The sequence below is a fragment of the Oreochromis niloticus genome, linkage group LG7 (assembly GCF_001858045.2).
Source record: "Oreochromis niloticus isolate F11D_XX linkage group LG7, O_niloticus_UMD_NMBU, whole genome shotgun sequence".
Taxonomy (NCBI): domain Eukaryota; kingdom Metazoa; phylum Chordata; class Actinopteri; order Cichliformes; family Cichlidae; genus Oreochromis; species Oreochromis niloticus.
Window position 1 is genome coordinate 37,228,945 of NC_031972.2, and position 16,760 is coordinate 37,245,704.

Genomic DNA, 16,760 nt, shown 5'->3' on the forward strand with positions numbered 1-16,760 from the left:
GTAATTTCTGATTATTTTCAGAGTCAGGAGGATAAAATGGGTTATGGTCAGTGGCGAATGAGTCGTCAACCATCACGTGTGGTTTCAAATCCCCAAGATGGCAACGTTGAAAAAGCTCACCACGGGGCTTCATAAACCAGCGTGTGACATCACGATGGCCATGAGGATCTTTTACACTGTCTGTGATTCGCTAACGTCTCCAGTCTCTCTGCACAGCAGCCTCCCCTCTGTGTGCAGACATATGGACGTTAACAGTTATTTTCTGCAGCGTGGGGAATATCACAGATGGTTCACTCTTTTCATGATGCTCAAAAGTTGCTGCCTTCACAGCATCCCTCATAATCGGGAAACACGGCGCTGCTCTGAAACATAAACGGTCCAAATTAAGCAGCGAGAGCACCGAAATGATCCATTAATCGTGTGAAGCTGGAGGTGAGAGAAGCAGCTGCAGACTTTATGTGGACACAAAAACCCTCAGAGTGTTTCTGATTTTTCACATCAGCTCATAATGAAATACATCCTGAGCTGAGCCCTGAATATTAATCCCTCTCATTACATATCACGCGTAAACCCAGAGAGTCCAGACTGTCCTCGCAGCTTCTGCGCTGTCGAGCGATACAGCTGTTTCAGTTTGTCTGTGATCCACTAACAGCAGACAGCCCGATGCTGATCTCTCACATGCCAAAGATTCATGTTGCTCATGCAGTTTATTTGGTGCAGGTAGTTGCAGAAGTCATATAGTTACTGTAGAGGTAATGGGTGGTGTACTTAAGTTGCGGTAGCTGGTTTAATAGTAGTGTTGCTGTAAGTGTGGTAATGAGTGATTGTTGGAGCTGCAGTAGCTGTTTTAGTTTTATTGTCATGGTGCACAGCTCATATTTCGTTGCAGTGGATGCAGTGGGTGGTGTACTTGAGTTAGCTGGACCTGTTGGTTGTAGTTGCAGGTGTGACTTCAGTTTAAGTTTCAGGAGTTGCCACACTTCATTGCAGTCGTGGTTTTTTTACAGGCATGTATTTAGTTGCAGCGGTTAGCGTTGCTAGGTGTTGGTCTTGCTTCAGCATTAGTGGTTATTGGTGGATTTCTTTGGTTGCATTAGCTGGGTTTGGCAATCATTGCCACTAGTTTAATTGCCGAAGTTGTTTAGTTGCTGTGGATGTAATGGAGGGTAGCTTTAGTTGCCGTGTTGCTTTATCTGTCAGTGTTTGAGTTGATTTGGATGATTTGATTTTCTGACTTTGTAACGTGACCTTCGGTCAGTGACCTTTAATGAAAGACTGTTTTTATCAGTTTTCATATGCTGTGGTCGCTGTGGCGACTGTAAACCAACAGGAAGTCCTCATCATGTGCAGTTTGCAGAGTGGTTGGTTTGATGAAAAACATCCATGTTTTTGATGAGATGAAGCAGCAGTGAAGCCTTTGCTGAGCTCCTCTCTGCTCCTCGTTCTCAAAGCGTGGCATTCACAAAGAGAGGAATTAATCAGAATATATGGCTTTTAATATAAAAGCCTGTCATCCCTCCTGTGTGTGTTATTAGGTTTGTGGAGGCGAGTGGAGCTGCCGGGATCACAGGGCGAGCACGCGGCCACCTGTACGGCCCGCCTGCCGCGCCACACTTATACAATAAAAAGCCTTTTCTGGGAATTTGTTGGAGGAGCGTCCGAGTTTTCACGGCGTGTGTGGAGTGCAGGAACTTTTCTTTAGATTATCTTCATTGTTTATAATCTCTTTAACTACAGGGGTGAGCGCTACACCTGAACCTCTCCATCCAGGGCCGCCGCAATTGCTCTATAGCCCCCCGCCACTAATCCTATCATGCCTCGGGAGGACTTGGCTTCTCCCCACGCTTCTCGTCTTCCTCGGCTCCTCTTCCTCAGCGCTCTTAGAGCAGCAGGGGAAGAAAAGCAGATTTAGAGCAGATCTATTTCATTTCAATAACCTGCATCTGCCCCGGAATCCTCTGCGAGGAGCAGAGTTCAGGATTCAGGACCGGAGGTGGGGCTTCGTTTGCAGAGCCATGACCGCAGGTTCAAATCACAGAGAACGATGTAAACCTGCTGATCAGATCAATGTTTCTCCTTTTCTGCAGGTAACAGCTTCTACAGCCCAAGGAACAGAATGCATTGTCATGCACAGAGACGTATTCTTGGAGCGGCTCCCACAGATGTGTGTGGCACACCTGGTTACAGCATTACTGAGCTGGAATTTTGATCCTAACTGGTATCTGTCGTCATTTATAGTGGCTAATTCTAGCTGGCTTCATAGATTTATGGTGTCTAAATCCTGCCGACTATTTTTTAGTCACTAAAACTAACCAAGCCACTTAGGCTTAGTTTTAGTGACTAGAACTAACATAGTGGATATTAGCAACTAATTTTAATTGACTAGTTTGTGGCAGTGAAACCAAACCAAGTAGTTTTCAGTCACTAGCTCTTATCTAGTGGGGTTTTGGCTTATACGTAGCAGCTAATCCAGAGTCATTTTTATAATGAGTGGTTTTCAAAGACTAACTCTAAATACGAAGTCTTTGGTGACCAAACCAGTAAGAGGAAGTGAAATTTAAAAATGACTCCAGGTCTTTAAAACAGGACTGCAGTCTGCTGTCGGCCAACAAACAGCTTATGTGTGACAGTGAGACACGAAGCTGTCACAGTACTGGGTCTGTGACCCAGTGTTTTTGTCTCTGCTTAAATTATATTTCTTGATTATTTGTTATTCATGGTTTTGATTTTCTTGCTGGTTTTCTGTTCATATTATATTTGTAGTTCTAGCTCCTAGTTTTGGTCACCTTGTTCCATGTTGCATATCCAGTCAGTCATGCCTCAGTGTCAAGTCCGTGTCTCTGATTCTGCGTCTTTGCGAATGTCTCGTGCTTCCTGTTTTACTTTGACAGTCCTTGTTTTATGTCAGGGTATTCTGCTTTGCTTCCTTTGTCTCGTGATGTCTGATTTGTCCCAGGTGTGTTCCCACCCATTCCCCATCCTCTCGTTGTCCTGCCTGTGTATTTAGGCCCTGTGTTTTCCTCTTCTTGTCGCTGGTTTGCCTGCTTGTCATCTCCTGTGTTTCATCTGTGTTCCCCTTGTTGTTGTTCCCACTGTGTTTCAGGTTTTTCCTAGTTCTTTGTCTCTGGTTACATGTTTCTTGTTAGCTTTCCTAGTTTAGGTTTTTCTTAGTTTACGTTACGGCCATTCTCTGCTTTTGTTTGTATGTCGCCTCCCACTGTAAATTAAGCTCTCACTCAGTAAGTCAGTCTCAGTGCCTGCTCCTGGGTCCACACTCCTCATCTCCACACGATCTGCCAAAAGTGCATTATTTGACACTCCAGGACAGGAAAGTGTTTGACAATCGAGTAAATTTATCAGTTTTTCCATTTTTAATGCAAACTGTAATCTTAAGTCTAACCTACAATCTAAGTGTCTAACTTTAATACGATACAGAAAGTCTATAAATAGTGGCATCACGCAGGATGCTAACACACAAAGTCCTGTAACCCACTCTGGGACTTTTCCTATAGAAAACTGTTTCCTACAGTAAGCTAGTAAAGTCATTTTAGGTCCACTCAGAATCCCAAATCTAAAAGAACTTCCTGTGTTTCATGGAGTATTGCACCAATAAGTGTTCCCACTTGTTTTATAGTCTGATGTTCTTCCATTGAGTTCTACAGAAAATTTATTTCACAAATGGACAGAAGAACCAAAATTTGCAGCGTCTAACCTATTTAACTCACCTGTGGCTCTAAGAAACCTGTGTGATAAATACCACTAACTTCAGAGAGCTTTGAGTATTCATACACTGTAATAATACATGTTAAACTACAAATTTTCTGTTGCTTTTTGTTTAGAAAATATTTATTTTTCATTCAAATTAGACAAAGAAGCTCTGAAAAAGTTTTTTAAATTGTCAGTTTGGCCTCTTCATATTCAAAAAGACTGTAATCAAGAATAAGTGTCTGAAACAGTCTGGTAAAATAGCTGTTTCCTAATACTCTGATCTCAGAAAGCAATCATTCTTATTATTAGTCATCTTGCACATCACTTTGGCAAAACATTACAAATCCACTGCGTTGCATTTCACTGCATTGCTGCAAGTCAGACATCTGCATCCTTAATTAGAGTCTGAGAATCAGCCATCAGCCGCTCTTCATCCATCCACATCGGAGCGTTCGTACACGCTGTTAGAGGAAACTTGTAAAACCCTTAAAGGAGGAACACGTCGTCTTGAACCCTCGTTTCGCCTTGCCATCAGGGAAGATGAATCGGACATAAAGTGAGCGTGGGCCACAAAGTGTGTTTCATTTAAAGAAAAAGAAAGTGGGATATTTCCTCATCATGCATCCTGAATACGGCTGCTAGAAAATAATGGGGAGTTAATCAGATCAGTAGCACTCTAATTCACTGGGTATTGATCAGGGCTGATTCCTAATGGGCCTTCAGACGTGTGTGTGTGTGTAATTTGGTGAGGGCATGCAGAGCTATTTGGCATTAGTTTACAGGAATGGAAACATCAAAGATCAGCCTGATAATCGCCGGATTCATCTGTCTGTGTGTACTTACAGAGGCGTGGTAAAAATATCATCTGATTATATCCGTGGCAGTCGTAATCCCACGATGAGTGGAATTTCAATACATGAAGATGAAGGTTTGTTATAGCTCAGTCATGTTTGCTGATGTTTGAGTATGAATTAAAGTTTTCTCTGGATTTTATTCCATGATTGTTCACTTAAACTGAATCCATACCAGGAAAACACAAAGGTCGAAACAGGAGGTGAACCACCGCCTTCTGGCTGGTTCTGACATTATTTCATGGTCTGTGATGAGAATACGTTTGGCAGGATAGCAAACTGGAAAACAAAGATTTTTAGATTTATTCATAACATTTTTTTCGTTAGCTCTGTTCAGCGGTCTATTTTAGTGCTAATCAGGAACTGTTCCTAAATAGTTTTCAGTCCTTAAATCTAACAACCAAGGAAAACCTAAGACAGTGTACAAAAACAAACCCGAGTCTCCACGGTGAAACTCCTCTACGTGACTCCATGCTGCTCCTAATGCAGATTTTTAGATTAATATAATGGGATATCATCATGCGGTGTAAATGTATATCTAGTTTTACATGCTTCCCTTTAGCAATACTATGAGAGAAATATGTGTCATAGAACAGAATGAAAGACTGAGTAAACTTTAGTTTGTTGAAGTCTGAATCACTTTGTACCATCTGCCAGCTGTGTTTTTCTGTTTGGTTAAACGTGTTTGTTTGTTCATAATTTGGGGTAATCAGTATTATTTTGTAGCGTGCTATCCAGCAATTAATAATTTGCCACTTTTGGCTTTTTATTCATTAAAATTTATATTGGTTTATTCGACTTTTAGCAAAGAGTTAATCTGGTAATCCACTATTTTAATTCATATCTAACACTTATATATAATTATCTGAGAATTTCAACTAATATTTCATTATTCCAACATTATTTAATAGTTATAGCTAGCTGTTTAATTATGATAACTATGAAAATAAGTTGATATCCAAGTGTTAATTCAACTGCATGCTTTTATTTTGAAATGCTCTTATTGAACCACCTCCTTTCTGTTATTTTGATGATTGAAAGGTTGAAACTTTCATTTTTCTTTCTTCAGGGCAGCAAAATTAAACTTTTCAAGCAGCTGCTGTTTTCCTCCTTTAAATGAAAGCGGAGGGCAGGCGGGAGCCATGTTTTTAATAATAAACTTGACATGAGAGCAGCGGTCTGAATTAAATGGCCCCGCCTGTTGCTTGTTTTTATTAGTGGCTCTGAGATTACATTGTTTTTGCCGTGACATCATATTCTGTCCTGGTTTATTTTTGCATGGGATGAGGTGGCTCGCCACAGTCCATGCAAATCAAAAGCTTTGATTTATGCACCTTTCCCGCGGCGAATGGAACATTAAATTTAATTTTGCTGCTGTGGAGCTGTGCCCGCGGCGTGCTCAGGCTTGACACGGTGAACCGGGCCCGCCGCCGCCGCTGCCGCGCAGGAATTCATTACTTCCTCCACAATATGCGAAAGCAACATTTGAATGAAACATTTGTCTCGTGTCAGATCCGAGTAGCGTCTACTCTCTCTATACAGATTCATAAAAACAGGGAGGAGGCAGGGAGGCGCTCATACTCGACTGTAACAAAGCAGTGAGTCGCGTAATGGTGGCACATTAAAATGAGGCCTGTTGGATGCGAGTAGCGGAGCAATCTGTTTCTCCCTGTGATCGCCCATTACTGCTTTGTAATGACGTGGAAAAAATGCCACAAAGCAAAGTAATGAAATGTATTTTTCCCCTCCGCCTGCTCCGACTGTTCGCTTCAGCTCTGCACCTCAGAGGGCTCAGCAGGAAAACAGATGGGACCATTTAAATACGTTCATAACTGCAGATTTATTTGGATTTTTTTTATCAGCATTAAGATTCTGCAGTTAATTCACCTGTAACTTAAAAAGCGTTTATGCTGATCGCGTCTGTCACATGCAGAGGTGAAATAAAAGCCGGCTCCACCCTCCTGTAGCTCGCACACGGCCTCTGTTTTTATGGATAGAAATGAGCCATCGGAGCGTTTTACAGCCGTGACCTTACCGTATGTCGCTGAAGTCAAAACCATCATTTCAAAGGTCCCTCAGCTGTTTTACAGCAGCTTCCACACCTCCGTATGGAGCTTGTTCTCTCACCCGTGGATCTCAGGTGATGGAGTGGGTCGTTGCCTGCTAATCTCAGGGCTGGTGATGCAATGCCCTGCCAAAGTGCCCATGTGCAAAAATCACTTCTGACTCAAATCTGAACTTCCGGGTTGTTTGAATTAAGCCACATTAGAGTGTTTTCAGCATGAATAGCCTGTGTAAGGTCACCTCAGTTTGACTTAATCAAAACCTGCTGCTGTGTTTGGGGTCATTGTCCTGCTGCCTGAGTGCTCTTGAGCTTCAGGACATGACCTGATGGGCGGACATCCTCCTTCAGGATTTTCAGGTAGAGAGCAGAATTCATGGATCCCTCAGTTACAGCTAGTCATCCTGAAGCAGCAGAGCAGCCCAGACCATCACACTACCACCACCATGTCTGACTGCTGCTCTGATGTTCTCTTTATGAAACGCTGTTAGTCTGATTCAGATGTAACAGGACTCAAACTTTCCAGAAAGTTCAGCTTCTGTCTCGTCAGTCCACAGAATATTTCCCAGAAGTCTCGGAGATCATCCAGATGTTTGTTTCCAGATGTGAGACGAGCCTTTGTGTTCTTTTTGGTCAGCAGTGGTTTTCTCCTTGAACTCTCCCATGGAGGCCATTTTTGCTCCGTCTCTTTCTTGTTGTTGAATCGTGACCTCTGACCTTAACTAAGCCATGTGAGGCCTGCAGGTCTTTAGATGTTGTTCTAGGTTCTTCTGTGACCTCCTGGATAAGTCGTCGATGTTGCTCCTGGGAAGGTTCAGCACTGTCCCAGGTTTTCTCTCACTGAGGTTCACTGGAATCCCAAAGGCTTAGAAATGTCTCTGTACCCTTTCAGACTGATGATGTCCCTGACTCTGTTTCTTAGCTGCTTCTTTAGATCGTGGCGTGATGTCCTGCTGTTTGAGATCTTTTAGCTTGTGTTGAAGCGATTTATGGTTCAGCAGGTCTGGCAGTGATCAGTTCTGGGTGCGAAACTGAACTTAGCTTTACAAAAACTTTATTAATCACAATTATTAACGATTTAACAAGACGAGCAGTTACTGTGAAAGTTTCCTGTTCAAGATCAATGTGTTAACTTTTAGCTTTTTGTTCTAATGTGTATATTTCAGCTGTTTATGCATGAAGTCTGGTGTAGTGGTTAACACACTGACCTTATTTGTGAAGCAACCCTGGTTTTAGACCAGGAGGAAACACAAACCCAGCCTCAGGGGTGAAAAGCCAGAGGCCATCACCGTCCTCCTGTTGCTCACAGTGATATAGATAGATGGCCTCTTTACTCCTCACACAAACCATCTCCTTTAGGTTCAGGTGCACAGCTCAGTCCTTTCCTGTCCTTCTGGTTCTCCAGTGTGGAGGTACCAAGGTGACGGCCACACTAAAGGTTAAACACCTGAGACTGGTCAGCTCTTAGACCCGAAGAAAGTTTTCAGGTGAGAGGTGAAGCTCAAGTTGATTCAAACACTTTTAGTAGATCGTCACTCAGTCTCCCATCCTGATTCGTTCACGGGGCTGTGAGTATTGTCCTCACACAGTCTGTAACATCCTGATGGAGGTCTGAGCAGCATCTCACATAGTTTTTACTTTTTTTATTTTTCTGTTGTTTGAACAATCCCTCAGAGTCTGTTTACAGCACGTTAACAAGCTGAACTTAATGGTTTTATCAACGGTGAATAAATCACTGGTAATGCTTTATAGATCGCTTATCATTAATGGATAAAAACATTTGGGTTGCCAGATTGTAGGAAATCCTGCTTCATCAGGACTTTAATTCATCACCAAACTGTTTTATGTTGTGTGAGAGAGCTGCAGGACATCTGGACCGAGAGACGTTTTTCCTGCTTATTAACATTTACAGCTGCACACATAACCGTTTATGGACTTCTACATAAAGTTTGGCATGCGGGTGATCTACCTGCAACACTTCACAGGGCACAAATCCATTTTCCTAACTGCTCATCCAACTTATGGAAAACAAACGAGTGGATGTGAAGCTTCAGATCGAGGCTGCTCTGCTTCAGTGTGTCCCGTTTCAATCAGATTTTCTGGGGTGGCTGTGTGTATTTATTCCATAATAATCTGTTATCATATGTTGATAATATAATGTTAATATAAAAAAACAGTCAGTCGTGGGGTTTTTTGAAGGTTTTTGCTGATTAATTAGGAAGTCAAGTAAATTTCTAGATTTCAGGACAACAAATGTGTCAAAGCCAAAGAAAACAGTGGGCAAATATAAAAGGATTATAAGTCAGGGGGAAGCAATGAGCTAAAAAGTGTCCTGATTAAACAGGATTTTCACTAATCTGGCAACCGTCTTTCATACAGAGTGTGATGTGTTAGCGTTGATAAAGGTGTTAATTACAGCTTTTAAATCCAGCATAAACGAAGCGATGGCGTGGCGAGTGGTGGGTGAAATGATGCTGAGCAGCAGATGAGGTGGACCATCTTCTGTATCCACATCAAAGAGTTCTACATCAGTGAGCACGTCACCGCCTTGAATGAATCGCTTCCATATGGAGCCGCTTCACTCTCATTGGGTCCCTCGGCGACTGGGCACTATGGTGGTCTGGAAACCGGCGGGGCCCTTGGGAGAGGGGGAACAAGGCCCAGGGCCAGCTTCGAGGTGATGACGTGGCTACTGCCACGTGGCCGGTAGCAAATCCAGACTTTTGCGTTGCTTGGTTACTGGCAGTAAAATCTTTAATTTCCGAAGTCTGTCCTGAAGTTTTACCTCTTCCTGTTTCTCCTCTTCCTCCTCCTCCTGGCTCTATTAGTTACTGACTGTACCTGTCACAGTTTTTTTCAGCCTCCTGCAGTCTTTATACAGCTTTGTAAAAATGACTCTCTATGTTTGGTAGCGCCACCTTCGGTCGTGGTGGTGTACATTGGTGCTGAAGTCTGATTGTTATGTGTGCGGTGGTGCCTTTCACACCTCCTCTCCTGTCCTGCAGCGTCGCCGCCCCCCCCACGTGTCCCTCGGGATCCTCTCCCAGCCAAAGTGAGGAGCTCGTGCCCAGATGCAAATGACTTTCCAAGGTCCTTGTGATCGCTCATTAACTTTCCGCGGGCATAAGTCCTAACTTTATTATTGACTGCACAGAATACACAATCCACCGACCTCTGCCACCTGCAACTAAATCTCTCCCATCCGATCCATTGCACTGATTTCTGCTGTGGGCCAGAAAACTCGAGCCAGCAGTTTAGTCACCTTAAGTGTTTACACGCCGCCCGACCCCCCACCTCCCTGCACGCCGCTCACACATCACTGCAGAGCCTGCAAACACCATGTCAGCTGATTCCCTCTGTTAAACGCTGGCGTGTGGGCCATCACGGTGTGAAGCATGTTTGTGGCAGATCTGAAATCTCTGTCTCACTTTAAAAGCAGCTTCATCGATTTGGCCCACAGAGTCCCTCCTGCGTCGCTTTATTCAGGCAGCGTCACCTCTGCATGAAATATTTATGGAAAGAATTTCCCGCGGCCCAGCTCAGCGTAGTGCTTATGCAGATCAGGCCTGCGCAATCAACATATTACAAGCAGCTGACATTTGTCCGGATATATTGAATGGTCAGCGCCGCACAATCACTTAAGCATCAAGTTTCTTCTCGTTATTGACCCGCGTGGGCCAAGCCTGACAGGTGGAGCTGCAGCAAAGTTCATTAATGATGGGAAATAAATCAATGCACCTGGAAATCGAGGAGACCTAATTCTGATCACCACACACAGGCATCCATCCATCCATCCATCCAACCAACCATCTATTCATCCATCCATCCATCCATCCATCCATCCAACCAACCAACCAACCAACCAACCAACCAACCAACCAACCAACCAACCAACCAACCAACCAACCAACCAACCATCCATCCATCCATCCATCCATCCATCCATCCATCCATCCAACCAACCATCCATTCATCCATCCATCCATTCATCCATCCATTGATTCATTTTGACACCATCTCTGGTTCAACTTCACTTTTAGAAAAATCAGTGCCTCCAGCCTGACCCCCTCAGAATCAGCTGATTTTTATGTAGAGTAACTTTTGTAGAATTTTACCTTCATCCTTTGAATATTTTTAGAGTTACAGGCACTCCAAGTACACTCATCCCTCACCTTACATTAGTACACCAAATTAAAAAAATCTACATGAACATGAAAGCACAAAACAATAAAACTGATCAAGGTAGTAGTAGACTAAGACTGTGTTATGATGAAGGATAGCAATTCTAAACAGATGGATTTAGAGATATGATTTAAAAAAGGAAAGAGAGTTTATGGTCTGGAGATTGGCTGGAAGTGGAGCATAGACGTTCAAACCGCTTGGCTTGGACAGCATGTTTGTCCACGGGATGGATGCTCTAAAGCTTTAATTAATCCTACAGTTTTTAAAAGAAAGACGAAAATAATCTAAATTCAGTCTGAACAGATTTGAATACTCTTCATTTAAGTTTCTCGTTGATTTTCCTGTTTTTATTTTAAAAAAAAAGCTTGGGCCTGAATTTATATCCCCTAATCGAACACTTACTCATTCATATCTGAAAGTACTTATTTTAACTTCCAAACAACTGCAACCAGAGTAGGTGGAGGATTGAGAGCAGAGACATCAGGTTTCATAGATTTGTATTTAGAGAGCTTCGTGTTTCAGTTTCAGCGTAAACTCGTTTAACCTGTCGGTCCTCGGAGTGACGTATGCTCCCGCGTTATTCCCAAATTCAGACAAATGATGGGTAAGATGAGCAGGAGTTCATATTTGTACTCTCTCTGGTGGGCCGGGTCATTTCTCAGGACATGTGGTTTCTCCAGAGAGCGAACATAAACACAGACTCGGCCCAATATGAAGACAAATAAACCCCGAGCGGCTGGCAGCCAACCAGATAGCCGTTTAGGATTCCACCCGATCATCCATCATCTCCCGTCGGCTTGTTATTGTTCGGCCTCTCTTTGAGGCCCTCTCCCCTCAGGTGGAGCTTCCTCGCAAACAGGCGAATTCGAGGGACACGAGGCTCGCCTTGGAATAACTTCATTAATTAAACCTCCTCATTAAATCTCCGGAATTTACTCCAAACTTCAGAATAATGAAGCCAGCTGTGATGTGATGCATGAAGCTACAGATGCAGCTTCATCTGAGTTATCGATCACCTCCCTCCACCTCCTCTCTGTGCATTTTCGTCTGAACCTCCCCCCACCTCACTCCACCTCCGCTCACAAATGTGACACGCTCGTTTTTGCGGTCCGTCTGTCTCCGTCTCTCATTTCTTCATCATTCCTCGCTCCATCGATTCCTCTGCTTCATCAAACGCTCCACGCGACGGCCCGGACCTCTCACACCTTGGCAGTGACGGCAGGCAGGAAGTGCAGTGTCAGCCAATCGGGACGTCCTTCAGCAGCCTCTGTCACGTCGAGGGAGAGAAGGTCAGCGCTGCTGACAGAGGAGGGAGGAGGAGAAACAGATCACTTCATTTCCCATTCCCACCTGAGGAGGAGATCAAACATCCGCCAGAGGAGCTTTGATCAGATGCTTGTCACTGATTATTGATTATTTCTGCCTGAAACTGAAACCAGACAGGAAGTCTGCACAAATCAGCTCTTGCAGTCGGTCTCAGCAGAAATATCATTTATACTCCATCCACCCACCAATTCATTCATCCATCCATCCATCCATCCATCCATCTACCAATTCATCTAATCATCCAACTCTCCATCCATGACAAGCCAACACTGCCTAAACCAATAACAAAGCCCCGCGTCAGAACAAAAACACTTGACTCTGGTTTCCTAAAAGTTCAGTTTCTGTTTTCTGCTTCAGTTATGGAGTAATTTGTTTCTGTCCCTGTTAAAATCATCTGATTGTTAGATTTTTATAAGAAAGTTTCTATCTAAAAAAGGAGCTGCTGAGTAGACTGAACACTTTCAATGACAAGTTCAGGTTTTTTAGCAAGTGGTGTAGTTTGGGTGGTGAACAGGTGAAAGCAGTGACTTCCTTTTAGCTGATTTACTTCCACCTTTAAACGAGGTTTAGTCATCGGGAAACCGTTTGGCAGTTCATCTTTAACATCCACCTCTCACCTGGACTTCTATGAAGTTTTAGTTTAAAGCTGCTCTGCTCTCTCGTTCCGCCTCTGAGCTGCTTCATCGTTCTTTAGTTCTCCTCTCCATCAGGATGGAGTCACTTATCGGCCGTCTGGAGGCCCCGCTTCACGACTTGAACCATTTGATGGATCGCTAATGGTGATTTGGTTATATTCAGTTAATTTCATTGCTGTTTGTGAAGAAGTGGATGTTCCCGCTGGCTCAGCTCTTCCTGGCTGTGACCGGGAGCTACCTTTGTGGTGCTGGAGCTCATTTGCTAATTGAAAAGTGATTGACAAATCTGGAGCTCCATGACTAGGAATGCCCTCCGCCAATTTCCAGCCCCTACAGATGTGACACACCAAGGAGAATGGAGGCTGATGCTTTGAATGATGAGGTGAGCGGGTGGATGCAGTGGCTTCCCACACTCCAGCCAGACGGGAAGGATTCGGGAAGAGAGCGGCAGAAGCCAAATCCTTCATTGTAATTCCCGGCGGAGGAGCCGTCGGCCGGTTCGAATGCCTTCTGTCAGTGCCTCTAAAAGTGAGCAATAACAAATCTGCCGACTAATGGTCAGTGAATTAAACCGCCAGCCTGCATAGACAGCACCAGGAGATTGGAGGCTGCAGCAGAGCAGGGCCCAATCTCCCCCCGCCTCGCCCCCCCGCAGTCCCATTACCTGTCAGGCCGGCCAGGCCTCGATTAGCAGAGACAAGTCCTTTCTGTGCTGCAGCAGAGGAGAGCTCACAGCTCCCCGGGGAGTCCCACGGCCTGTCGCATTGCTGTCAGCGCTCCACCACCAGCTCCGCCCGCTCAGAGAAACCAGCAGAGCCAGCGGGGATCACGCCGCGCTGCATTGCTGACAGCAAGGAACATGATGGCGAAACGCCACACTCCCCGATCACACAGAGGCGAGACTCCTGAGCAGGAGCATCATGTTTATGGAAAGGAGATGAAGTAAGAGAAGATCAACTTCTCACGTTCTGACTTTTAAAGTTCCTGAAACCATCTCGACTCACCGACCTCGTGACACTCGATGTTTATTCATAATTTAAGCTCTTTTGCATGTTAAACTTTTCATCTGTGTATATCTTTAACTGTATTGTGTAAAAGTCTTGGGCCACCCACAGTTCTCCATATTTATTACTGCTTTTTCTCTTATTTTCAGTCCAGTCCTTATACCTGAACATTTTCACAGTAACATTTTTGTTTGTTGACCTCTGAACTCTGACCTACGAACCATTTAAACATGAAAAGGCACAAAAAATAACTGACAACTGAGGAAAGAGCGAGTTTTAAATGAGATTTTTAAGCTCTTTGTTCCCAGCAGCCTGTCACACAAACACTTCATCTGTTCACATTTCAGCTGAATCTATAACAAATGCAAAACAGTTTGACAGAAAATAGTATTTTTGCCTTAACAAGGTGATTCCCAAATTGCATTTAGCTGAAAACTCTGCATATCTCAGCAGATGTACAGTGTGTGCTTAAAAATCTGAGGAAACTGGACGGAAGAAGTGTGAGGTCTAAAAACTCTACAGCAGAGAAACAATATCTGAAAGACCTGGCACAGGCCCTGAGAGATGATCTGGACGTTCAGCTAATCTTCTGCTGTTCACTGAAGAATCATCAGAAAGGTCTTAGTTTAGGGAACAGCAGCCAGGAAGCCATTTTAAAGAAGGGGAGCAGGAGGAAAGGCTGAGGTCTAAAGATCAGAGGAAGAGGTCTGATGGAGAGATGGAGCTACATCATGGTCAGTATGTACAGGGAGGAGGTCCAACAGTGAGAGTCCGCAGCCATTTGTGAGACATGTGGAGTCTCTGTCATGGTTTCAGCTGCATGTCAGTCAGTGTTGTTGGAGATTTTTGACAAAATGATGAAACTCAGTAACATACCATCAGAGTTTGATGATCCTTACAGAAACACCTGGAAACATCTAATTATCAGCAGCTTCATGTTTCAGCATGACAATGATCCCAAACACACTGCCAGTGAAGTGAAAGCATACCTAGATAGAAACACACAGTGAAACACCATCAGTCATGGATGGGCCTCCTCAGAGCTGGACCTCAGCATTACTGAAGCAGTTTGGGATCATCCTGACAGAGAGCACAACAAAAGGCAGAAACACCCAAAGAAGAGCTTTGAATGTCCTTCAAGAAGCCTGGAAAACTGTTCCCGAAGATCCTCACAGAGATGACAGAGAGCTGCTCAGAGAGTTCACACTGAGCTGAAGGATGAAGCTGCTCACACCGCAGAAGCTCATTTTAGCCTTATATTCTGTATTTACATGTATGTTTCTTATTCTCCTTCACAACAGAAAGAAATGAGGGCTGACCCGAGGCTTTTGCACACTGCTTTAAGTTTGTGTATAATTTTAGCTTAATATTCCAACACTTTATTAATGATTTTAACTGTTTATTCAGCATTATTATTCCATATTTTCAGATTATTGATTGTTACCAAGTGTCAGGTTTCTGCAGCACTGATGATGGAAACACCTGAGCAGGTGTGTCTCATACCTGACACACTGAGTTCACCCGCACCATGTGATGCAGTTCTTTTAGATGAAAGGTGGATGCGATGTGGGACACTTGCAGGGGAGGTGCAGTGGAGCGTTCCCACGTTCAGTATTTCGGCGCTTTATCGGCCTCTTTATGGGGCAGCGGGGCTTTAAATGTCAGGGGCTTGTCTTTCTTTGTGTTGTGGTCTGAGTCGCAGTGATATCTGCCTGCAGAGGTTTTATGGGCCTGAGTGAAGATGCTGTCACCACATGCTGGCTTCAAAGCTCACCCTCCCCCATTAAACACACAGTGGGGGGCTTTTTCAGCACTTTCAGCTCCTCACCCTTCATGAGAAACACGACTTTCTTCCCCCACATGCAAAAGAAACATGCTGGGTACTATTACTGTGCTCAGAGCTTGTGTGATGAACTCTGATGGTTCTTGGTCAATCTTCCTGAATACTCAGCTTCAGGCTCCGGGCGGTGTGCGGGTGTTTAAACTGAGCAGTCCGGGCTTTTCTAATGACCTTTTGTTAAAATGCAGCCCCTTCTTTTCAGGCCCACATCGCCTCCTGTCCCTGCTAGTTAACCCCGGCACATTCACAGGAACTGGCCAATCACAGCGCCCTTTAAGGGAAAGCCCTGCTATCTACCCAGCATGCACACCGCCCCGCCATCACTCTCCCCTAACGGTCTCTAATTAATCCCGATTATCGCTACAGGGGGTCATTGTCCCCGAGTGAATGGCAGCATTTCACGGTCAATTTACCGCTGTGTTCTTATCAATGGCGGCTTTACATAGGCGCTCGTTTTAAAGGGCTAATTAGCTGGAAAATACATGACAAGTCAATTGTGGCGGCGGCGGAGACGGAATGAAACGGCTTCAACAAATCTCTGCTGGTCACAGATACTCTTGTTCTGCTCTCTGAGGGGCGGGCTTCCAGATAACGCTTCAGACCCCTGGGTCAAATGAAGCTCGCTGATTGGTCCACCAGGAAACACCAAGGTTATCATAGCAAACTAGACACAAGGATTAAAATAATAATGTTAGACTTTGCTATATGCTTACTGACCCGAAATAAACTGAAAACAAGAAGAACAATAGATTTACATTAAACATCTTTGAGTCTGTTTACTCAAATTTATCACAGAGATAAATATAAATGTTTACCAAGGGTGTAATAATGAGCTTACATCTGAAAAAAAATCACTCTGATTTGATGACAGAGGGCCAAAAATATTGGCAGTGATGATTTAAACCTGATAAACGGGCCGCTTAGAGCCGCCATGTTCCAGCTGCTTATTTAAGCTCCAGTTATTTCTATTTGTCCATATTAAAGACTCTTAACACCATAAACACTTACAGTATGTTTACAGACTGTCTCACGGTCATACTGAACTCTCTGTAAAAGTCTTACGAGTCTAGGTTCAGGTTGAAATCAGCACTTCTGAAAGACATTTCACCTCTTTGAACACCTGAGAGGCCAAGCAGTTTTCTGTCTCTCAGT